At 43.5% G+C, this 25,484-nt stretch overlaps 1 protein-coding gene and 1 long non-coding RNA gene across 2 annotated transcripts in view; one reads left to right on the top strand and one right to left on the bottom strand.

Annotated features, from left to right (window-relative positions):
- SLC14A2 (solute carrier family 14 member 2) overlaps positions 1-25,484 on the bottom strand; it is a 466,908-nt gene that overhangs the window by 314,667 nt on the left and 126,757 nt on the right. The gene's annotated exons all lie outside the window — the stretch shown is intronic.
- On the top strand, positions 5,677-21,719 carry LOC128929473 (uncharacterized). Its single transcript, XR_008476052.2, has 2 exons — positions 5,677-5,747; positions 19,681-21,719. It is a non-coding gene; the product is annotated as an uncharacterized LOC128929473 (long non-coding RNA).

Raw genomic sequence — 25,484 nt, 5'->3', positions numbered from 1 at the left:
GTCATTCTAGTCTAGATGGCTGAAAAGTTTTAAAAAGTCAAATTTAATTAGATTACTAAAATTTTTGGTTTTTATTGGCTATTAACGTTACTTGGAACCCTTCAGTGTCCATCAGGATCAATTTCTCACTGGTATGAGAGAAGCAAACAGTTAAGCCAATCCAAAACAGAATTCAGAGCAGGCTGCGATTTGTCCTGAGCCCTTTCGTCTCCATTTGTGTTTTGTATTTCTCCCTTGCCTGCATGGCCTTTCCTCTCTGACCCCAACACCGGGGCCCCAAACCTGTCTAGGTTTAACATTTGCGAAGTTTCATGGATTGTTAAACCGAGATGATAAATCTGACTTCCCAAATGCTTAACAAGGGAAACGACATTATCAAGTCATATGCCCAATGTGGCAGGAAATAGCCTGTGGGTTCTTCCTTAAATCTTGCCATGAAAGTGATCACCTACTCCACCCACATCTCAGTCTCTGACTCCTGGTGGCTTATGTCCAGGGAAAAGCTACGAATGGATCTAAGGGATCAGCATTTCTGAGTTCTTGGTATGCAAGGCTATGGCTGTTAAGTATTCTGTTTTCCCTCCTACACTCTCACTCTCAACTCATGCTTTTTCTATATATTTGAATATCATGAAACTCAACAGCAACATGGCAAATTATACATTCACAGGAAATTAACTATAAGTGTGGGCATGTCACTGTCTTGAGGGGCCTTCCTCATAAGCACTGCTCAGGATACCTGCAGAAAGTTTCAGGTGCCCTTTATTTAGGCAAAGGGAAAACATCAGTGTGTGTCTTCTCCATGTCTCCCAAGTTAAATCTGCTTGAAGAATGCATCTGTTATCTTCTGTCCTCCTGGATCCCCACAGTAGGAATTCCCACTGTGCACAGAGAAGCAAAGAGACATGAAGGATCACAGCCACCCAGATGTTCCTGTTTTCAATCCAAGGTGTCAACCAGGGAGCTCAAGATTTGCCTTTGATTAATCAAAAAGAGCATTAAGCCTTTGGTGCCTCTTTCTCTAAATGAAAAGCTGCCACTTTGTTCTGATTACAAGTCCTGAACTCAGGAGCTGGAGGTAAGTTGAGCCAAGATGCCCTCTGATACAGAGTAAACAGAGCCCCTGGGCAGGAAGAAAACTTATAAAGCAGCTCAACAGCAACAAAAGAGCTTTGCTTTGTAGCACTTGCTGATTTCCATGCTGTAAATACTTGTGTCATGGCCAATATTAAACTACCAGTACGAGGTTACTGAAGTTGGAGTTGGGGAATGTTCACAACTGGCTTGGTATGACAGCCCCAGCATAATTCCGGACTTCTGGGGGAAAGTGACCTTTGGAAGGTCACGGGGCCATTACAATGTTGAGGCCACAGGTTGACACGATGTTCTAGTCTGCTTGCTCACTGATTTGGTCAATGTGCCATTTAAATGGGAAGATGCAATTCTTTATATGCACTAAATAATTTTTTCTTTACTTTTTCTTTTCATTGTTTTTGGACATGATGAATCAGCTGGTTTCTGAGAACCTAAAAACCCAGGAGAAAGATAAAAGGAGGCAAGGAAGCTCATTCTTCCATAACCTATAGGAAGCCCAGTTCCATCATAAATACAGGAAATCTTGGTAGTCCCCTCCAAATCCATAAGCTACCACTTTGCTTGGGGCTTTGGGCAAGTCCTTTTTCCCTTTCTGGCTTGCTGTTTTCACACTATAAAATGAAAAGGGTGGAATGCAAAATTTCTCTCATAGTTCTAACATTTCTCTTACTCCAAACTAAAAATACAAAAGCTACAGATTCAAAATATAAAACCAATGTGACAATTTCAAATCAAAGAAACACCTTCATTTACATGCTGCTGTGAGTTGCCTGCCCTACAGCTAAATGGAGCTGTGATTCTGACAGATTTTACTTCTCACTCCTCGTGTAAGGCCTCTGCGCGCTGTGTGATTGAAAGGATACCAGTAAGCCCCAACCCTGCCCTTAAACACTCCTCCCACAGGTCTGTTACTTGGTCTGATATCCTACCTTTACACATAAACTCTGTTCCATTCTGAAGGGGGTAGATGGCTGTTATAAAGCACATCCAGCCTGAATGCTTTTGTATCCATAAGTACTCCACCAGATACCAGCATTCCCTCAATCATGAGACACACACCCCAGGTAAGCATGGAAGTAAGGAAGTGGGAGAGAAAGATTCATGCATGCATCCTGGTGGGGCAGAGGAATGTCCTAGGCAGAAAGCCATAGATAATTTTTCTGGGCAGTTGGAATGCAGCTTGTTGGCAGCTTCTGGGTGGTGGGAGAGGAGAAGGCACTATAGGAAGAGAAAAGATGTTGAAGAGGGACGTAGAAGTGATGAATAGCTCTCTAATTCACAGTTTGCTGAGGATCTTTCCACACTGCAAACTGTCTTTGTAGGTGGGAGTGGCTACACAGTGTATCCAGCATGAGTATATTAGTGCCTTTGTCTCTTTGATTGCCACATGCATTTTCCCGCCTGGTAGCACCTGGCTGGACAGAGCTCAGAGTCTGTTTATACCAAACCTTTCTTAAGGAGAGGAGAGCAGTCGTGGAAGAAGGCCAAGGAAGCCCCTGGGTGAAATGGGGGACTGAGCCCAGAAAGGATGGTGTGATGGCGGTGACAGCTGTGGCTAGCCAGCGCAGGGAGCTAGAGGACTCTGCTGAGGAAGTCAAGGTGCTTGGGTCAGCCACCTGACCAGGGAGGCAGCTGTGTTGTGTTTTCTGCTCCAGGTCACGCTGTGCTTCATGGTAAGTTATTTGGAAAAGAAAAACTAAAAACTGTAGTGGTGCTTACTCTACTCATGCTAGAGGAATTTTTTGATTACAAAACTAAGTTTATTGAAGGTGACTTCTTTTTTTTTTTTTTTTTTTTGGTCCTTTTGCTTTCCTTGGGTGTATGTGCTTAGTCTGTTTATGGGATAATCTAGCCTCAGCTGCAACCCTAAACTGGCTGATTGGACAGATTCTGTGTGCTAAGTGTATAAGAGAGAGCCCACTCACTGTGATGGAAAAACAATGACTAGTTACAATACTATTAATAGTAACAGTAACAATAGATAACACAGACAATGCTTGCTCTAAGCCAGGTGGTAGCGCTGTGATCTGAATGCAGGCCTTTTGGCTCTAAAGTCTGTGTTCATAACCATCAAAAGACACACCTCTTCACCAAAAGTGTCACCCAAGTGACACAGGGAAAGAGCACTGAGTGGGGAGGTATAGGTGATCTGGAACCTCTGTGATGCTGGACATGACACAAAATCTCTCTAATCCTCAGTTACTTCTCTAAGTAAGAGTATCAAGGAAGACAACCAAGACCAGGATGTCACAGAAGCCTGAATGGGTTATGCATTTTCTTTATGTGTGCTGTCCTGCCAGCTTCACAAGAGCAGGCACACATGCCTGTTTTGTTCCTCTCCATGAAGTACAAAGTACTTCCTAGCACAAAGTAAGTGCTCAATAAATTAAGTGGATGAACTGTCTAACAAGACACTTAATACACATGGTCTTATTGGATTTTGCAGCAACCCTATAGGATACATCAAGTAAGAAGTTCCTATAATGACTATTGCCTAGGCAGGGTTACAAAGATTCCTATGGAGAAATGATCTCACAAGGTCACAGAGCTAAAAAAAAAGAATTGGGACCTGCACCCAGAATTTTCTAACTCTAGCTCTGTAAAACTGGGACATTGGAGAAGCAGAGTGTAGTATTCCTCTGAGCTTGGGAGCTTAGAAGTCCACTTGGGGCTGCTGGAGTGGGGAGAGGAGATAGAGGCAGGAAGAGGATACAAGGCCCCTATTCCCCTATTCTCATTCAATCAGAGAGGGTTCCTCGACTCATTTACCTTCCTATAATTTCATCTGAGGAGAATTCTATGACTCCCCAAAATTTGTGATTCACTCTGCTCCAGTTCTGTTACTCTTCATATCTGGAGCTTGAACTGGGCTTCAGATCACTGTCACAAGAGGTGACCAGAGAATGGTGCTTGAGTTAGTTCTTTTTAATTAAAGTTTGCTGGCAAGGTCCTGTGAATGAGTTCCTGTTTGTAAAAGAGAACCCATTCCTACTCCTGGAGAAAAAAACTCGAGAAAACATTGATAATAAAAATGAGTAAAACATGTCATGCTTACTAGGTGCCAAGCGCAATTCTAAAAATTGTGCATCCCCCAGTCTCTGCTTCTTGTAAACCCTGTAGTTGTTTTTCTTTATAACAACTGGACACATCATGGACATTGTTCAGAAGAAAACTGTTTTCTCTCTTGCTACAATTGTTCTGTTCAATCACATCCATCCCCATTTCATATGTGTATATGTATATAAACATTTTTGTGTATACACACATATATATGCACATATGAATACATAGGTATACATAAATTCATGTGTAAGTTAATTCTTATAATTTGTCTACCTGCAACATACTACACACTACAGAGAAACAACTCCTTTTCTCTTCTACCCTCACAATGCTTAAGAGAAATCAACCAACCAACCATCAGAAAACGCCTTCACACCTAGTATAGTGAAATTTTTAGATATTTGAAGAGTCAGAAGACACTGAATTTCAGTCTTAGCTTGGGCCAGTCATTTTTCTATTCAAACAATTAATTGCCTTCTAAGCATAGAAAAGGACAGGGAATACCAGAAGCAAATGATGCGGTCCCTGACCCCTGCAATCATCCATGTACAGCAGGGAATAAAATATCCAAAACCTGTGGTAGGAGACAAGGGCTGATGAGTTGAGGGAGTGGCTCAGAGAGCTACAGAGCATGGGGAAGAGCTGAGGGATGGAGGGAGCTGAGGTGAGATGGGAAGGCTTTAAGGAGGCATGGGCATTTGAAATAAACCTGGAAGGATGGGTACAGTCATTACCTATACATGGCCTCTTTCAGCAAAGCGATTGAGGAGACTGCATTGTAATGGTGAGGCAGGCCATTCTGGGGAGGCAGGAGGCCCAGGTCAATGGGTGCCTGCTACAGCCCCTTCCTCCACCAAGCCTCACCTCTCATCTGTGAAAGGAGAAGTGAGGCCTGAGGAGGTGACTTATCCCCATCCCCAGTGTGACACTCCAGGAAGTGGCTTATGCCCAGGTAGCTTCCATCCTCCACAGCTGCCGGAGGAGCATAGCCCCTCCCCTTCAGCACCACCTGGCAAAGACCCAATGTGTTACTTTTGTCTTAATCCATGTCATTCAGGAATAAACCTCCGAGTTTCTCCATCTTCCACTTCTAAGCACGGCCTCATTGATATTCAGCAAACTTTCCTGCCCTCTTCTTTTTTAATTCTGTGAGAAGACATTTCAATGAGTCTGAGCTGGGACAATTTAGGGCTGAGACTCCGATCTCTATTCACAGGCTGGGTACATTCTCACAAGATTTGAGTCAGGAGGCTAAGCTTTTTAGATCCCCCAGTGGCATTGTCTCCAAGTTTCTCGGGGCCAGGCTGCCAAGTTCATGTGAGGTGCTGATCTCCCTCCTTTCACAGACCTACTTATTAGCAGCTTTCTTTCTTTCTTTATTTTTTCCCCCTTCTAGGCCCATAGATACAATTATTAGAAATTCCTGGTTTTGTGCCCATATTGAAAGAAGGCCTGAATGGGTATGCTAAGGACCCGAAAGTGAGCCACTCTCCCTAACTCCAGCTTCTGTGGTTAATTAGATTTGGATGGTTTCAGAGGAGCAGCTGGAGTTTTCAGAAAATGGAAGCGATAAAAAGGGACTATTCAAGGTATTTTGGAGGGGCCATATAAAACAATATCGCTGTGAGATGGGGTTTGGGAAATACAATGCTCTTGATTTGGCTGGGGGTGGGGGGGTCGTTGCACAGGGGAGGGCAGGCAGGGGCAGAGAGGAATGGATGTGAGCAGGCACAAAAGTGCCAGGCTCTGGTGGATTTTATTATGCTGGAGGTTGTCAAGCTGGTGCCCTTGCAGTGAGCTCCAGTCTCATGGCAGATCTGTCCCTAGGGTGGGGGAGCAGCTAGCTCCATCTAGCATACACCAGAGGCAGGTAAATTAGGAAAGGTGGGAATTAAATATTCGTCTTGGAGTCCAAGGCCACTTACCTGTGGCTGAAACGATCAGATTTTATCAGGAAAAAAGTTTCTGTAACACCAGCTATTCACCCAGGCAGTGTGGGTGATGATATACCAGCTGCTCCTGGATACCTAGAAAAACCTATACTTTCTGCCTTGGACAGAAAGTGGACCTACCTGGAAGTAGCTAATGCCCTAAGTCCTCTGATTTCCCTGGTTTTGCTTAGTGTGATATTTTATATTTTAAACTTGTAAACATGAAAAGACCCCGAAGAGAATGAGTCTTTACAGCCACCACCTAGTTACGTGTCTCTGCGCATGTCACTTTGTAATTTTTAGTAGATTTCATCATCTCTAAGTCCAGGGAGTTGGTCTGGATGCTAATAGCCCTGCTGACTCTCACACTCAGTTATTCACTCCCGGGAAAGAAAAACATTAATGGAAAAGTCTGGAAGTGGGTTGGGGACACCGGAGGATTCCTGTCAGCGGAGATCAATTGGCAGCCACATTTCCCAGCTCACATTCTACTGCCCAGTTGTATTAGTTTGTTTTCATATTTCTGTAAAGAACTACCTGAGACTGGGTAATTTATAAAGAAAAGAGGTTAAATTGACTCAGTGTTCTGCATGGCTGGGGAGGCCTCAGGAAACTTACAATCATGATGGAGGGTGAGGAGAAGCAAGTACCTTCTTCATAAGGTAGCAGGAGAGAGAGCGAGTGAAGAGGTGCTAGGCTTTTAAACCATCGTACCTTGTGAGAACTCACCCACTCCCATGGGAACAGCATGGGGGGACTACCCTATAATCCAGTCGCCTCCCACCAGCTCTCTCCCTTGACACGTGGGGATTATTATTCGAGATGTGATTTGGGTCGGGACATAGAGCCCAACCATATAACCAGTGATTCATAGTCTAAAGAGGCTCTTGGAAAAGTGGTCAAGGGGTGTTCCTGGGGAGAAGATGGACCTAGGGCCATGTCATTTTGTTCCATGCAGCAAGTATTATGAAACTTGGTTTTAATTAAGTCATTTTCAAGATTTTTTTAAACGAAGTATTGCAAGCCTTTCTTCAAGCAAACTCTTACCTGGAATCTCAGACTGTAAAGCAGGGAGAAGCCGAGCAGCCCTGGCCAAGAAGGAGAGGGCTACCAGGGCTGTGCTTGAGTCAACCTAGCTCTTACGTCCAACAATGTCCCTTGGGTGCAGGCACAGAGTTCTGGGGCCACTTGGGGTTGCTACAAGTCCTCTGCATACAACAAAGTGGTTTCTGCCAAGCCCAGAAGTTTTAAACTGTCCCATCTGTTTTTTATATTAGGGCTCTGACTGCGATTCCATTCAATAAAATTGCAGAGGTGCCTTTTTCCTTGATTCTTAATTCTAATCGAGTCAATGTGTGAGACTGTCTGGTTGTGTAGGTGGGAACTGGGTGGGATCAAAATATGGTGATTAGTATCAATGTGTCCACGGGCTGCCAAGGCCTGGAGAGAATCATGGTTTCAAATGGCAGCTGACTCATTCCTTTACCAGAAGACCAACCCCTTATACCAAAAAACACTGCATTCTGTCCCGTGGCTACTGGGTGATGAATGAGACCCAGTCTCTTCTATTAAGGATTTATTCTCAAATAAGGGATAGAAACCACACACATGATGACTACAATCCAGGGCGACTTCATCTGTGCTGTATCAGAGGGACACAAAATGCTCTCAGGTCTCAGAGAGAGGAGAGGGCACTTCCAGCTGGGTGGTCTGACAGGAATGACACAATGTGCTACCCAGTTTCAGGGTAAGAGAACAGAAACTGACAGACATGGATGCTGTCCATTGCATTTTATTTCCATGTTTTTTTAAAGTTTAAATATTGGAAGCAAGGGAGCAAGTAGAAAAAAAAAGTGAATACATTAGGGGTGACACAGAGGGACAAAGAGGAAAAGAGAGAGAGGAACTGCTTTAATAAGCTTTCAATGTACAGCACTACAAAATCTCCCCTTCCTGTTCAGAGCCCTGATATTTTAAAAATAATGTCTGCCCTTAGTTCTTGTCTTTTCCATTGCCCTTTCTCTCTGTAGCATATTTTTAAAGTTGTTGGCTTCTAAAAGACAAAGATGATGGTCACCTATTTTAATAAATCAGTTTACAATGCAAGTTATTCCCTTCTTAGAAATCAGATCACCAGCTGGAGAGCCTTTAGGCAAACAGAAGACACACTGAGCGCCTATTTTCTATGTTGCCTGGGTAAGCACACATAAGACATGCCCCATTCTTAGAAACAGAGTGTTTGGAGAGAAAGGACTGACTGATCACAAGCCTTTAGAAAATGGGATGTTGCCTCTGAGTATAACTAGCATTGAGGATTTGAGCGGCTAGAAGAGATTTTGGCAAAGCAGGGAAGATCCTGAGCTCTGCAGAAGATTTAGGAGTTAGGAGAGGTAGGAAATTAAATAAGTAGTTATTCGGTGCCCAGACTTTCCTCTTAGATACTATGGGGGACACAAAGAAATAAAAGACCTTTGAGGGTCTTTCTATTTTTCTTTGGGGAGGGATGTGTAATGAGCCCAGGAAGTCATCATTGCCCACTGAAGTGTCCATAGGGATGCACGCTTGGCTTCTGTGGTTCCAACAATGCCTGGGCAGAAACAGGAAAAATCTCTCTGGGGCTGGGGCAGCTGTCAGGGTAGGAAGTGCATGTTGATGAAGACAGGGAATCTGGAGAAATAAAAAACCAAACAGAGGAGCTTTTCCTGAGAAGGGAGGAGGTGAGGATAGATTGGGCAGAAGTCTGGAGCTAAGTAGAGCTCATCTGGGCTAAAATGAAGTCATCTCCTGACAGGAGTGCAGGGCCTGGGCTGGAAGTGAACTTGAGAGGAATCCAGGCAAAGATTTTGAGTGGAGGCTGCAGTGAGTTTGGAAATCAGGAGGACTTGAATTCCAAGCTAAAATGTGAATTTTACCATATAGGAGAGGGAAGCTCTGTTTCAGTACAGAAACCTGAGCCCCTATCATTTCATCAATTGGAGAGGAGCCCTTGCCAGTGACTGGGCAACAGACCCATGCCATGCCAGGACACCCTGCTCCATTTGATGGCAGCACAGACATAATGGGCTGGAAGCAGCTTGCCATAATTGGTGCTCTCCAGGCTGCTGGCTGGTTTGAGAGGAGAGGCGATGCTCCCCCCTGCACACTGTGATTGCTGGCCCAAAATAGCCTGGCACCTGCTCTGAGATGCCTGTGAGATAATTTCAGCTTCCAAGGAAACTGCCCTGATTGGTGTTGATTTTTCATGACCTCCCTTTAGGCGAACACCTGGAGATAAGCACCTGATCACAGAGGTGTGCCCTTGAGAGCCCAGGGCACTGAGGTATGCAGCCTGGGCCTGTCCGGGAGGCCAACTCCTTATCTCCTCCCTGAAGAAGGAGGCACCACAGGGTTAGACATTAACTGGATGATGCAGAGGGGCAGGGGAGGAGGAGGGGAGCTGGAACAGGAATCATTGCCCTAGGGAGCCACTTTGGAAGAAATGGGAGACCTGTGGGCCTGCTTCCCATCTCCTTTCACACTCCAACCCCAAACTCTCTTCTCAGCTTATCTTCCACCTCGGCCCACTCTTCCATTTCAGCTCAAACCAGCCCTATAAAAAGGGGACCTGAGAGAAATCCAAACAACTGGCTTGAAAATTGGGAAGAATCCTAGATGGAGCTGTGAGTCAGCATCACCTTTAGGTCACCGGATTGCTGCTTGGTACATTTCAGAGACTGTATCTCATCTGATTCTCCCCCAAGCTCTAGGCAGCAGGTGTAGGAATCCTTGCTTCCATTTTGCAGTTGTTTATTAACTTGCCCAAAGCCAGACAACTAGAATTATTAGGAGTCAGGTTTGGATCTGATATTCAAAATTCACCTTCTTTCTCTGTGCTACATAGGTTTGGTCATACATTGTACATTTAATTATGGAGAAAGAGGCTGGGTGTGGTGTTTCATGCCTATAATCCTAGAACTTTGGGATATCAACGTGGGAGGGTTGTTTGAGGTCAGGAGTTCAAGACCAGCAGCATGGCAGACTTCCATCTTTACAAAAAAATACAAAAATGTTAGCTGGGTGCAGTGGTGTATGGCTGTAGTCTCTGTACTCAGGAGGCTGAGGCAGGAGGACTGCTTGAGCCTAAGAGGTCAAGGCTACAGTGAGCCATGATTATGTCACTGCTATTCAGACTGGGCAATACAGAAATACCCTGTTTCTTAAAAAATATGTGGAGAAAGAAAGGCTGCTTGTAGTAAGTTTTATGACAGTGTTTCATTATATTCCTCTAGTGTGCCAATGGGGTTCTGCAGATTCTTACTAATATTCTCATTTTACTGAGTTTCATCTGAACCCAAGCAGGTGCTCCAGAAGGAGCAACCTGACAGGAGTGGCCTGTAAGAGCAGGGAGTGGTTTCGGGGCCTTTTCTTTTTCATAGAAATGAAGCCCCAGTAGCAGAAATATAAAGTGGATGAGGCATCATCTGTCACAACAAAGCAACCAGGCTACTGTCCAGGCGTCATTAATCACAGGTCACCTAGCACATTACAGAGTGTGGCTGCAAAAGTAATCAATGCACGCGGTAAACAGACTTCCGCCAGGGAAACCAAGCTGCTTTCCACTCTTTCTTCCCTTCCAAAGCACACCATTCACTGCAACTCAGTTCCTCTGGCAAATTTTGGAAGATTTAATGTGGAGTCCTCGTTTGGGCACTTCACTGAGCAAATTGGGTAGACGACCAAACCTCTCTGCCTCTGTCTCTCTCTCTCTCTCTCTCTCTCTCTTTCTCTCTCTCTCTCTCTCTCTGTCCTTCAGAGAGCTTATTTTTAATTTTTTTTCTTAAACTGAAGATATGCACAATCAACTACATTGATTGGGGAATTATATGGCCCTTGCCAGCTCATCTGTGCTGATTCACTAACTTTGTCTTGTCTCCAAGGAGAGTTATTTGTGATTTATTTTTGCATTTGTGGTTACCAAAAACACCGTGCATCAGAGCTGCGGGCTTTCTGGAAGTCTCCTAAGACGTAGCAGGGAAATCACCTTTTTTCAGCCTTTCACAAGAGCTCCTGTGAGTCCACTGGCTGAGTCTTCCTTGATGTCCCTGTAGTCATGAGCCCTGGAGGTGTGGCTCATCTCAGGCTTACACTTCGCCTCCTTCCTCTCACCGAAGATGCAGAGGGCTCCACATCCTGCAGACCCACATACTATGGGGTGATCTTCTTTTTCCCTCCACCCCTTCCTTCTTATGTCTTTATTTTTATTTCTTTGAGACAGGGTATTACTCTGTCACCAAGGCTGGAGTGCAGTGGTGCTATCACAGTTCACTGCAGCCTCAAACTCCCGGGCTCAGGCAGGTGCCACCATACCCAGCTAATTTTTAGAAACACTTTCTTGAGAGATGGGGTCTGGCTGTGTTGTCCAGGCTGGTCGCAAACTCCTGGGCTCAAGCAATTCTCCTGCCTCGGTCTCTCAAAGTGCTAGGATTACAGGTATGAGCACTGTGCCTGGCCTCCTCCTTCTAATTCCACCATTATTTCCCTGTCAAGATCTGTTTTTGCAACCTGTCCTGATAGTATTACTAGCAAAAAAACAAAAAACAAACAAACAAAAAAAACCCTGTGTTCCACGGCCACTGCCCCAGGAAAGAATGAGGGAAAGAGAGAGGAGAGAAAAGCTGCTGCCTTAGTCTTACCCTCAGCCACTCTTTCTGGTCCCCCTTCTTAGCACTGTAGCTTTCCCTCTCCTCCTATCTCTAGACTCTCTCTCTCCAACATCCCCAAAGAAAGTCCCTATCCTTCTAGAATGTATATAACCTAATTAAACAAATAGTCAAAATCCACAGGCCAGTGAAGCCTGCTGCATCATCTTTCCTGCTGTGCTCCAGCACCTGGTGCCCCTATGGTGGTTCAGCCTGCTTCCCTGACTCTTGATCCTGCAATGCTGATGGCTTCTTTTATCTGTCTCTGAGACTTGGTACAGACCTCTCGTTTCCAACCTGGCTGGCTGATCCTGCCAATCGCTTCAGAAATTTTACAAACATTTGTCCCATACACTACCCAGAGTTTCTGATTCAACAGGCCTATATTTCTATAAAAGCTCCTGGGTAATTCTAGTGACTGCCAGCCAGGTTTGAGTACCTCTGATACAGGCCACTAAATATTATGTTTTTCCTAACCCACATCTTCATGTTTGGGTTCTAGACTTTTGGCCTACATTTTATTTATTTCCTTTCTTCCAGCTGTGACTTTAAGGAGAGCCAGCTTTCTGGTCTCAGGTTTGATCACTTCCCACATGGTTTCCCATATCTCATTAGTCCAATTCATCACTGTCTGTGCTGATGTGACAGGTTTCTTCCATGGCATCTGTAAGTGGGATACGATCACACTCTGGGGAAATCGCATAAGTAGGATAAAAGTCTGTTGAATGGGTTTTGCTATTTAACAAGCACCCGTATACAGTGATGATTATTAAAACTCTAATAATCAGTCATAATAGTAGCCTGTCATAGAAAACAAAGCTGTTCTATATCCATGATCTCATTTTGTCCCACGAAAATCTTTAAGACACAGCAATGGCAGTCCTGTTGTACAGATTTCCAAACTGAGACTTGGAGAAGGTACTGAACATGCTCCAGGAGCCACAGAACCATCCTTCTAAATTTTTGGAGCATCAGAGTTCACACCACACTGAGTGAATGAAGTTTTGGTTTCAGTCAATGGTAAGGCAGTCTGAAACTTGGCATGTCCACAAAGCCCTCACACACCCCATCAACGCTGTCACAAAAGCAGTCAAAAAACAGCGCAATGCTCTCAGCAGTCCTGGACTGTTCCCCAACCTCTGCCCCAGTTATGTCTCAGTCTCCATATTCTGATCTTCTCTTTGCCTCTAGTCTCCCCAGTTCCTGCATTCAGCTCCTGACTTGCATCTTGGTTGAGATTTACCCCTCTGGGTCTCTTTAACTCTTGCTTCCTGGAGGACTAAGCTTGCCCTGACTGTCCTCTCAGAAACCAAACGTGACCATGCTCCCTAGTCAGCCCACCCAGTGCTCTGAGATGACTGGATACATTCAGACAATAGTGTTCAGAGGTTTCCTATCCAGACATTCTGTCTGAAGCAACAGTAAGCCTTATGTAGCCTGATTGTGGAAGTGTGGGTCAGGGGTCTTTGAATGTCGTATCTAAAAATACCTTTCCTCCCAACTGCCTTGGCAGCTAAAAAAAACCCAGGTCTCTTATATCTCTATGGGATTAGAGTCATTATCAGCATTGTAAAGGTTGCCATTGTTTGAGCACTCACTATGGGCCAGGCCCAGTGCATGGTGTACATTGTCTCCTTACAAAAAGTGGATTATGATCGTCACCATTTCATGGACTGGGATATTTGGGCTCAAAGAGATTAACATGGAAATCCATGAACATCTCTTCCCTAGGCTGCAGAACCAGGAGGTGAAGGAGCCCTGTTTTCACCTCTCAAAGGCAGGTCAGATTCAATTGTTTCTTCCATAATATTGTCTTTCCTCAGTTCTACCAATATATGCTCCATTTAAGATATCATACTTAAAAAAAAAAGAAAACCATAGAATTATCAGTTATTGACACCTTTTAGTGAGTTTCCAGTCCACACAGCTGATGTCCTTTGGGATTTTAATAGGGGTAAACCAGAGATAATTTGGAGGTTGAGCCACTTTGTGGAATAGTAGACCCAGTAGGCTACATGGAGAGTGAAGGTTTGGGAACTGCAGCATATAGCATGAAATTTGGAAACCTTCATCTCCTTCCTAATTTTTCCTCATCTGGCCATTTCCATGGAAATTTACTTTACCAGAGCAGTGGCTTTGCCAAGACACTGCCAAGCTGACCCCTCCAGATAACTGAGCATCACCAGCTGTGGTACAGCTCCCTGACTCCACCACACAGGGCTCCAGGCACCCCGCTAGGAACTGAGTTAATGCTTGCAAGCTTGTCTGCTTCCTTGCTCCCTTGGACTGGGAGCCTCCACAAGTCCGGCATGGCTTTTTTCTTGTGTTGCTCACATGGCAGACCTTTACTCAAGATGGGCTGAAGTGGTGAGTGGAGGAAAGGATCACAGCCACCCCTGCTGCCACCTATCACCCAGAAGCCAGTACGTCTCAGCTCTATTTCCCAAGGTCCCTCAGAAATCAGGTTCCTCCCAGTGTTTAGGAGCTCTGCTGATTGATTCACTGGGGACTCTTGAGGCTTATTGATCTGGTAAATAGAATGCTAACAAGTTGGACTGGTGATCCAGGGAACATCAATAGCTTAGAGGAGCTTGAATCAGTGACTTCTACTGGTTATACCGTAGGTAATTTGTCTTTATATTTACTTAGTATTGATGTTAAAGAGAACAATTATTCATTCACCGTGTAGCTTATGTCAATCCTACCTCCTGCAAAAATTACCTCCCGTACCTTCAATATTTTAGAGATGAAGGGAAGAGTTTTGCCTCTTTTTCATGATGGATGGAGAGCACAAACACTTCCCACTGTCTCCACCATTGTGCCTTTCTTGGAAGAGTCCCCTTGCATCTTCCTAAAAATCTTTTTAACCTCAGGGAAAAGAAAACAACTAGTAACTAATTTAATCTCCATTTAACATAAAAATCTAAGATTTTAGAGTAAAGCAAGCCTAAAGCAGCCATAGGTAGACTAATATAAAAGGTTGGACAATCCAGGGGTCTATATTTAGTCTTGGAAGATGCTGAGAAGGAAACCACCAGTCAGCTCTCATGCATGCCTGCCACACCCAGTCCCTCTCAAATACACCGGTCCTAGGGATCCTCCACACTTAGTATATATTCTTTTTGTTGTCTTGTTGAGGCTTAACGATGTGGCAGGAAGGAAGCCACTTCTGGTCCCAGGTCACTAGGGATAATTCATGGATGGATAGCTAAGAAGAACAGCAATTTTAATCTGAAGTTATAACTGGAGCTTCGGGAGAACTGTGCTTTACCAGGTCACATGGATCCAGGCATAAATATGTTCTGTAACGTAACTGACCTATAAGGACAGTAACCTTCCCATCTTCCCAAAGAACTGTACACATTCAGAATGGTACTATTTAAGGAAATATCAGGTCCCCACATTTCACCAGTTTGCCGCCATTTTTTCCTGTATCCCTAGTCATGAATTATGAACCTAATTCAACTGTCTTCCATCATTGTGGATATATACAATTGTTGGCATTTCCTAGAGTTTTCTTTCCATTTCTCCCATGTGTAGTCTTCCCTCTGTTAAAGGAAATTAACTATGGCCTAAAAAGGACTACGTACTTCTATATTTGAGTCCTTGTGAATGGTAACCTCACTTAATAGGCAGACAAGATTGAAATCTAACTTAGGTGTATGTGCCTGTTACAATAGCTGAGTCTTGGCCAATCCCAGCAGCCATACTTCAACCACTCATAGACTCCTGAGTGTTCAAACTGTGTTCAAATAAAACAGAGGCCAACCTATAACCAATCCAGTTGTTTCTGTACCTCACTTCTGATTTCTGTCCGTCACTTCCCTTTATTTGTCTATAAATTTGTTCTGACCAAATTTTGCATGAGGCATCCCTGGAGTCTCTCTAAATCTGCTGTGATTCTGGGAGCTGCTGTTTCCTCTTCCTGGAATATGACTTAATATTATTCCTTCTCTCCCGATCTCTTGACCCTTGTCACTGACACCCCCTTTCACCTGGTTACTCCCCCTGAACCCCAAATCTTAGCCCAACTCTCCTTTCTTCAGGGAAGCTTGTTCCTGTCTCCATCATAGCCTCAATCTGGGGTTCCTCTTACCTGTCCTTACCACTTCTTTTATTTTCCTTTGGTGTCACTTGTAGACATTTATTTGTGAGAGTATTTGGCTAATGTCTGTCTTTCTCAATGGGCCGTAAGCTATACGGGAGCAAGGATCACATCTGCCCTTGCACATCATTATGTCTGTGGGACCTAGCCCGAGTGCCCGGGTCCTCAGTAAATCAATTTGAAAGATAGAATGGGAAGTATGAAAAGACAGAAGAGAAAAAAATTAATAAAGCTTTCAATTTTAAAGTTTGGTTTACTTCTTGTGCCTCTTCCTCCTCTTTGGGGGATGAATGACTATGTCCTGAACAATTCTATCTCTACCTAAAAGAGGAAAACTTGCTCTCTGGACAGAGGATTATAAGAAAGAACGGGGGTGGGGTACAGGGGTACAGGTGTGTATGTCATTCCCTTTCTAGAAGCCCCTTCCCCATGTCCTATCCGAAAATTTAGCTCTAACACAGGACTGGACTCAGTGCCGTCTCTTTGAAGTCTTCCCTGGTGACTGAAGCCCTCATGCATGTGCACCTTCTGCAGATTCCTAAAACACATAAAGAACTTGAGGTTTGGGCCGGGCACCATGGCTCATGCCTGTGATCCCAGCACTTTGGGAGGCCGAGGTGGGTGGATCACCTGAGGTCAGGAGTTCAAGACCAGAAAACCCATCTCTACTAAAAACACAAAAATTAGCTGGGTGTGGTGGTGGGAGGGATTATAGTAGCACAGCCTGTAATCCCAGCTACTCAGGCGGCTGAGGTAGGAGAATCGCTTGAACCTGGGAGTTGGAGGTTGCAGTGAGCAGAGATCATGCTATCGCACTCCAGTCTGGGCAACAGAGCCAGACTCCATCTCAAAAAAAAGAACTTGAGGTTTGAATGGACCAGTCGCATGCCCGTCCAGTGCAGCAAGTCCCCCACCACAGCCCTGTCCATGAGTTTCTCGTACGCATCACCTCCTGTGGTCAGATGACTTTTTTAATGGATTGAGGTGTTTTCTTTACATTGACTCAGTATCTGTCTCCCTGATGGTCCCATGCCTTGAGTCCATTTATGTTCCCAAAGCTCTCCTGTTTATCTACTCCTTTTCTGTTACAATCCTTCTGATATTTGAATATAGGTGTTCCATTTGCTCCCTTTCTTATCTCTCCTGCCCCATACTAACTCTGTAGTTTTCTTAATAGTCCTCTGTTTCATGTCTGTTTCATCTCTCCATGTAGAGTGTAAGTTCTTAGTGAAAAATTTCCCTTCTGCCTCTTTTATATACTTTTCAAACCCAATAATTGGCTGTCAATAGAGTATATGGTAGGTATTAAGAGTACATAAGTAGGCTGGGCACAGTGGCGCACGCCTGTAATACCAGCACTTTGGGAGGCCAAGGCAGGAGGATCACTTGAGTCCAGGAGTTCAAGACCAGCCTGGAAAACATAGTGAACCCTTGTCTTTACAAAAAATGAACAAAATGAGCTGGGTATGGTGGTACATGCCTGTAGTCCCAGCTATTCAGGAGGCTGAGCCAGGAAGGTTGCTTGAGCTTGGAAGGTCAAGACAGTAGTGAGCCAGGATCGCACCACTGCACACCAGCGGTAGCAACAGAGCGAGACTCTGTCTCCAAAAACGGACAACAACAACAACAACAACAACAACAATGCACAAGCAGAGTAGAGAAGGGCTTGCATGGGAAAAAATGAGGCTATTTGAGTTGGAGGAGACCCAAGAAGGATAGGGTTCTCTTCTTTTGCCTTGGTGTCAAACTAATCAGTGTCGAGATTTTTCTGCCACCTTATATGAGGCCCCTTTCCTTCAATATTAAATATTGAAATTCCCTCAGTAAAGAAATACAAACACTCGATTGGGAGATAAAGAGGTGATTTTGTTTCCAGCAACTGGTACCAGAATAAAAGACCAAAGAACACCATCATCAGAAAGCACAGGAACTGAGAACACAAAGACAATTACACACATAGATAAAATGATCAAGAAGGAAGAATAAAGGAAGAGATAGTGTGGTGTTAGGAAAGTCAAACCAGGAGTGCTGAGATTTCTCTGGTATCCTCTACCCCAGTCCCAGAGGATGCATTAGGTTTAATGCAGAAAATGACTGACAAATTACTAGGTCACTGAGTGTGAAATTTATATTTTTTGCTTCTTGCCTTCTCTCATCCTATAATTGTATCGACCTAAACAGTAAAAATATTGCTATTGTCTTCTTTATTATGGTGCCTCTGTAAGGGGAATGGCTTAGGGAACTCTTTTTTTTTTTCCCCCTGGATAAATCTTTTCCTTGTGATAAATAAATCTCCTAATAGGGTCTTATTTAAATAACACAGTGCTGGGAGTGAGACAGAAATCAAAAGATGAACCATTAAGCCTAGTAATAGGAAAGTGGTGTGCGTCAGCAGCATTACCACATCCCGAGAAGCCACATCAATTAGGTACCTAATGTGTGACCCATCACATAAACCAGTCCAGCCACACACCCCTCATGCTCTCACTATCGATTGTTGCCCAGATATTTGGAATTAAACTGAGCCTCCTAATTATCTAGCATGCAGAGCTGTGCTGGTCCTGCTGTCAGGAGACTGAACTGCAGCCTCTTCCCAAGGAATTTCCCTCACTGTGATGAACGTGCTGTCCCTGTGACCTTGAGCTATGAGTGTGTTTGTTTTATAATCAACCGTATCTGAGCCATGGGGCTGTTCTCGGGAATCAGAGACATCAGAAGTGGTGGCTGTTTAGTGTATCTCGGTAACTAATGCATTGTGATTTCTGAGGTTTTATCCAGAATGATTTTTAGCGACATTTATTCACTTTTAAGAAAACACTCTAAATCTGTTTCTCACACGTTTCTCTGGCTATTTGGCTACCTGAGGTCATAGGAAATGCTCTCTGCCCTGAACTCTTTTAGCAAGCTGTCAGTCTCATTCACTGGATTCTGCTCAAGGGTATGTTTTGTCTTTTTAGTTCATACTAAAATGAAATGGTGAGGGCAGTAATGACTTATTTTGCCTTTGTTTTAAATCCTTTTTGGTGCCCAGCCTGGGGTTGGACAAATAGTAGAACCTCAATAAAAAGTTGATAATATTGATTATTTTGACGACTTCTAATTTCTTATACTACTTTAAGCAGTCAATGTTTCCTGCCATTGATACATTTAGATGTTGCCTTTTGCCAAATTACCTAAGCATATAAAATCCTTGGAGATGGCTTTTAGGTCCCCTGGCATTTTCATTTAGCTATGTTGTGTCTAGTTAGTTCTCTTAATCTTCATCTATGTTCCACTTCTTGCCTTTTAATTTTTTTATAATCTAGAGATGACAACACCTTGGACAATTCCAGGGAAACATTTGGGGAAATGCCCAGAAGAAGAGAGTGCTGTAACCAAGATGGGTTATGTTGGTGCCATCTTCCCATTCTTGCTGCATTCACTGCACAGCCTGTGAGAGTTGAATTGCCTCATGAGACCTGGGGACAACTGTTGCTGTCTGCCTCTGCTTGACCTTTGCTGTGTTCTGGAATGGATATGCTGGTCTACTGCCAAGGAAGTCCACTGATATATATATTCTCTCTCTAGGAGAAGGTTGGAATGTGGCCAGCCAATCAAAACACAGGACAGGGGAAAAGGGGAGTGCTAGCAAACTTTTTAAAACAACAATATCTATTTCTATCACTGCAACATGGTCAATGGGCCCAGCATGCCTCTTTTGGTACACAGCAACATTCTAATGTGGCTACAAAAGAAAATAGATCTGCCTTGGAACATTTCTATATATTCCCGATTATGTAACATTTCTCCTGTTTGATCTAATTCCCAGGCTGCATCATGTGTTTTTCATCAAGTGAAGCTTTTCAGTGAACTGGCAGTCCTTCCAAATATGATCTGCTGTAACCAAATGGACAGGGAACATGAAGCACCTTTATGAACAAGAAAGCAAAATAAGCACAGAGAAATTGGGCAGAACATGGTGAAACTCCATTATACACTGTCTCAGGCTATCATGGATGGTACTGCACGTCCAACACTTTCTTCAGAGTCAACAGGTTTATCACTGACACAAGAGACCAGCAGGAGCCTGCAGCAAGCTGACATCTCTGACATGAGCGTTCTGGTCAACTGCTGCTGATTTCAGAGTCTTCTATGACTAGCCATGCAAAAGGAAGGCAGAGCCACAAAACTGGTCTGTGTGCAAAGGAAAGAATGATCCAGGAAAGAGATTCTTGAGCTTGCCAATTAGAGCCAGAACTATCAGCCTTTGCTTTTTTACTTCCTGCAGCATTTTTCTGGGGAAGTCACTCAAGCTCTCTGGGGCTCGGTTTCCTTATTTATAAAAGAGAGAATTTGTCTTCTAAACCAGTAAATTTGAGTAAGAAAAAGACAACCCGGGCACCAGGCACAGTAGATCATACCTGTAATCCCAGCACTTTTGGAGGCTGAGGTGGGTAGATCCCCTGAGGTCAGGAGTTCAAGACCAGCCTGGCCAACATGGCAAAAACCCATCTCTACTAAAAATACCAAAAGTTAGCAGGATGTGGTGGCACACGCCTGTTATCCCAGCTACCTGGGAGGCTGAGGTGAGAGAATTGCTTGAACCTGGGAGGAGGAGGTTGCAGTGAGCTGAGATTGTGCCACTGCACTCCAGCCTAAGCAGCAGAGTGACTCCATCTCAAAGAAAAAACAAAGACAATCCAGTAGAAAAGAAGACAAAACTTATAAATAGGCAATTCATAGAAGAGAAAATACAGATCACAAAAACATATGTGAACAGAAGTTCCTTTTATCAGGGAAATGCAGAGTAAACTATGGTGAGATACAGTTTCTCATCCATAATACTGGCTAACATTTTAAAGTCTGACAATTCCAAGTGTTGAGAAGGAGGCAGACTGATGGAAACTCTCATTTACTATTAGTGGGAGTATAAATTGGTACCACCATTTTGAAGAGCAGCTGGCATTTTCTAGTAAATTTAAATATGCACATTTCCTATATTCTTGCAATTCTGCATGTAAGTATTTTCTCTAGATTAACACTCACAGAGAGGTAATGGAGGCACATATATGAATTGTTGCAGAATGTACAACTGGAAATAACTTGCAGATCTGTCAAAGGAGCTTGATTAAGTAGGTATTGCATACATTTATTTATCCAGATTTATCAAAGGAGATTGGCAGATCTAAATAAATAATCTGTGGAATGGTCCTACAATTGAATGATATAGAACAGTGCCCATGATGCACAAGGATTATGCTTATAAATGAAGTACATAAGAAATACCTGGTGGGAGAGGTTTGCCTGAGGACTAAAAAGAGCAGGGTAATAAAAGGGAAAAGAGTCAGGGCTGCACCTTTGTAGGGAAGCTTTTGCAGAACGTCATGTGCATGGTGTGATCTGAGCAGGCTTCTCTCCTGAACACCTGTCCATCAGTTATCTGAAGTGACATCATTAGAGGAAAGGGACTCTGCCTTAAAAAAAAATCTATGTCTCCCTGGCACCTATCAGAGTTCCTAACATAAAGTAAATTATCAATAATGTATTTTAAGATGCATGACTAATGATTACAATGAATTTTTCTCTTCTTTGTAGAAAGAAACACAGAGTGAATACGGGATGTTCTCTGAGACTATTCTCATGCCATTCACTTCCTGGTCAGACAGCTTTCTTTATTTCTCACTGTAGGTCTTCACAAAGTGAAAGTGCTTACTGACTCTATCCTTTTGACAACATTTCTTGGATTTGCTTCTTCCCCCTTGCATCTAAAATATCTGCTTGTTGAACCCTTCTAGACCTTGCTCTCAGTATCTCTTCATTTGGTTGTTTATTTGTATCCTTTATAATAAACTACTAATTGTGAACACTGAAGTTTTCCAAGTTCTGTGAGTTCTTATAGGGAATTATCAAAATTAAGGGTATTATGGGACACTGTATTGTAGCCAGTTAGCCAGCCAGCCAGAGAAGCTTCGGGTTACCCTGACTTTTGGCTGCTGTTGGAATTAGGGGCAGTTTTCCAGGCTAGAGCTTTTTGCTTATGGGGTCATAGAGAACTTCAGGTAGTTAGTGTCAGAATTGATTTGAATTCTACAACATCTAAGTGGTATTGGAGGACTGGCCCCAAAGACATAGAAATTAAGTAGTCCCCCAATGAATACATCAATGTATATTGATTTAGTGAAAGAGATATGTGGGAGACTGCCAGGTACTATGGGGCATAGTACGAATCATAATAATATAATGACAATGATTGTGACAAATTCTGACTAGACAATTACGCAGAGGGCTTTCACATACTTTGATGAAAGTTATTAGGCCAGCACATTGTAGCTACTTTTATGCACAAATTACATCACAAGCATTGCTTTCTTGGCAGAAGAGCCCTCACACAGTCTCCCTACTTTCCCTCCAGAGACTATAGTTTCAGGATGCCTGAGGTCTCATATAATCAGATATGGCTATCACACAAGTCTAGTCTTGTCATCACTCCACAAATTGTCCCTTTTGGATCCTTCATATATTTGGTACAGACGGTGATTTCAAATTTTTCTGATCTCATGGTGTGTGCAATGTCTAAGGCCCTTTGATTACTCAAAGGAATCACAGGGCCACAACTTGACAGAGTCAGGGACTCAGGAACCCTTTCAAAGGCTTCACAAAGGCAAGAGAGAATTCCTTCAGCCAAAATTAAATCATAGCATTTTATTTTTATCAGATACTTGCTATCACTTCCCCCCTCCCTTTGCTTCCATAAAAATTGAGAAACTGGGAATCCAATTACAAAGGTGAGATTAAAAAAGGAAGATAGTAAAACATTTTAATTGGATGGACAGACTCCGAATTCTGTGGGTCTGAGAGTGCTTCGAACTCTCCCTGTGTCACAGCAGCATTGCAGGGGGTCAAAGGAGGCAGGAGTAGTGAGGCAAGAGGAGAGAAAGAGACTGCAGGTGGGAGCATTCAATCAATGAGGGGACCACCCAGGCAGCACCCCGGCGCCCTGGCATTGGTCACCTCTGGATCACCTGAACCAACATGATGGCAAGCACAAGGCAGCTCAAACAAAATAACACATCTCCTCTGTGAAACTCATTTTAGATGCAGATTCTCAAAGCTGGAAGAGAGACTCAATGCAAACTTCAATAAATGAAGGTAGCTTTGAGGAGCTTCCCTTGGATTTGGGGTAGGGTTTTGCTTATGAGAGAAAGAAATTAAAAAAAAAAAAAAACCCACACCAGAATCAAAGAGAGAGAGAACAGTTTTCAGCAGCAGCATGGATAGGACTAACTCAGGTAGGTTGTGCGGCCCAGATTTAGGTTCCCGTACCCAGTTTTCTGGCCTCCAGATACTGTGAGTTTCAGCAACTCATCAGGGTTTTGGAGAACGGGGACAATGGTTCAGAGTTTGTAATCCAGGTATCAAAGAAAAACTGATTAAAGGCCTGATTAATGGTTACATGGAGATTGATAGACCTGGTGCTTCCTACTCTAGAAACATTTCTATAACCACAAGTAGATCTGGAAGTTCTACATTTCCTCCAAGGACAGAACTCAAGTTTCAGAGAATCACCAGTCACTAGAAGGCATTGTCATGAAATATTTTCTTTGTAAGGCACATCACAGCCTTCTTGTGCTTAGAAACACTAGACAGTGGGGCCAGGTGCTGAGGCTCATGCTTGTAATCCCAGCACTTTGGGAGGCCAGCGGGGGGTCAGGAGTTCAAGATCAGCCTGGCCAACCTGGCATGCACCTATAGTCCTAGCTACTCGGGAGGCTGAGGGAGGAGAATCACATGAACCCAGGAGGCCGGAGTTGTAGTGAGCCAAGACCATACCACTGTGCTCTAGCTTGCATGGCCAAGTGAGACTCCAACTCAAAAAAAAAACAAGTAATACTAGACAGTGCCTCAACACTAGGCTTGGGGGCTATTTTAAAAAGTGAATTCACCAACAAAATGTGAAAAAATGAGAAAACATGTGGCACCAAATTGAATGTGAAAAAGACATTTGTTTATTAGGAGGAGAGATGAAATAAATCAGAGTCACCTTGTTAAACTTCAGCTGGGAACTTGCTTTCCAGGACACACTAAGGTTTCAGCACTCTGTGCATGACTGCAAATGAGGCTACCAGTGTATTTTAGTGAGCAGGCAAATTTGCAAATATGGAACTGGCAAATAATGAAGATCAATTGTCGTTTATCCTCCACTGAGGTAAGGCAGGTCTTTGAGGGTTGTTAATTTTTTGCTTTACACTTGACCCACAGGACCTAACCATGCCTAGGAAGTGGTAGATGCTTAATAAATAGATGTTCAGAAAAGAAAATGAGAAATGCTTGAGGCAATATATTGAAAAAATAAACCGCAATCCTGGTCAGTTGTCTATTCATGTAAAGAAATGATGCAAGCCTTTCTACAGCCACCCTTGGGAGCTTGACCTGAGATGGACTTCCTGGCTGGATGATGGGAGGATGTTCAGAATTATTTTTCGAATCTTCTCCAGCTCAGCACCTCTGTTAAGGGACTGCCTACCTCTGGTCTAATCCTTCATTGACTCTGTGTGTTCCCAGCAGGGACCGCTCTTTGGGGTTGCAGGCTGTGAAAGCTGGCTTCACCCTTACCGTGCCGTGATTTGCCCAAAGTGATACACATAAGCCAGGAACCAGAATTCAAGGTTTCTGACTTCCACACAATACTCTTTTCCCACACTACAGAATTCCCTTTCTGACAAACACAGTGTTTGTGGTTACAGCTTATATTTCATTACTCTACTAATTACTGCAGAGAAAGAATGCTTCCAATTCAGAATCTCTGGTCTACAAAAGACCAAGAAAGTTGTATTCTAATTTTTACCACTAAATTGCTTTAGGGTCCAGAACAAATATACCTTGAATTAATTCCCTTGGTAAGACTTTTCCATTAGGCATTCTATGGTGGACTGTGATTGAATAGCAGAGATACCCTATCCTCATGATTGGTACAACAAATTCTCTGACTTTTCAGGGAATTTCTCACCTCCCTTTATCTTCACAAACTCTGGAATAAAAGTATGGTGGCTGTTTATCTCCTTCTTTGACAGATAGGCAGGGCATGTACCTCTCAGGGCGACCAGGAGGAATGAGATAATATAGTAAAAAGCTGCCTGGTTACAGTGGCTCATGTCTGTAATCCCAGCACTTTGGAAGGCCAAGGTGGGCAGATCGCCTGATGTCAGAGTTCGAGACCAGCCTGGCCAACATTGCAAAACCCTATCTCTACTAAAAATATAAAATTAGCCGGGTGTGGTGGGACATCCTGATAATCCCAGCTACTTGGGAGGCTGAGGCAGGGGAATTGCTTGAACCCCGGAGGCAGAGGTTGCAGTGAGCTGAGATCATGCCATTCCACTACAGCCTGGACAACAAGAGCAAAATTCCATCTCAAAAAAAGAAAGAAAGGAAGAAAGAAAGAAAGAAAGAAAGAAAGAAAGAAAGAAAGAAAGAAAGAAAGAAAGAAGGAAAGAAAGAAAAGAAAAGAAAAGAAAAAAAGAAAAAGCCTCTATCAGCCCTCAGTAATCTCTAAATCTCAGGCCCAGAGAAGTAACTGCCCAAAGTTGTATAAGCAAAATGGTAAGGGAGGTAATTTTTTTCTGTCATGCAATT

This window comes from Callithrix jacchus, chromosome 13 (genome assembly GCF_049354715.1).
Source record: "Callithrix jacchus isolate 240 chromosome 13, calJac240_pri, whole genome shotgun sequence".
NCBI lineage: Eukaryota > Metazoa > Chordata > Mammalia > Primates > Cebidae > Callithrix > Callithrix jacchus.
Note: the sequence above shows the minus strand (reverse complement) of the source record. Positions and strands in the feature narration are given on the sequence as shown.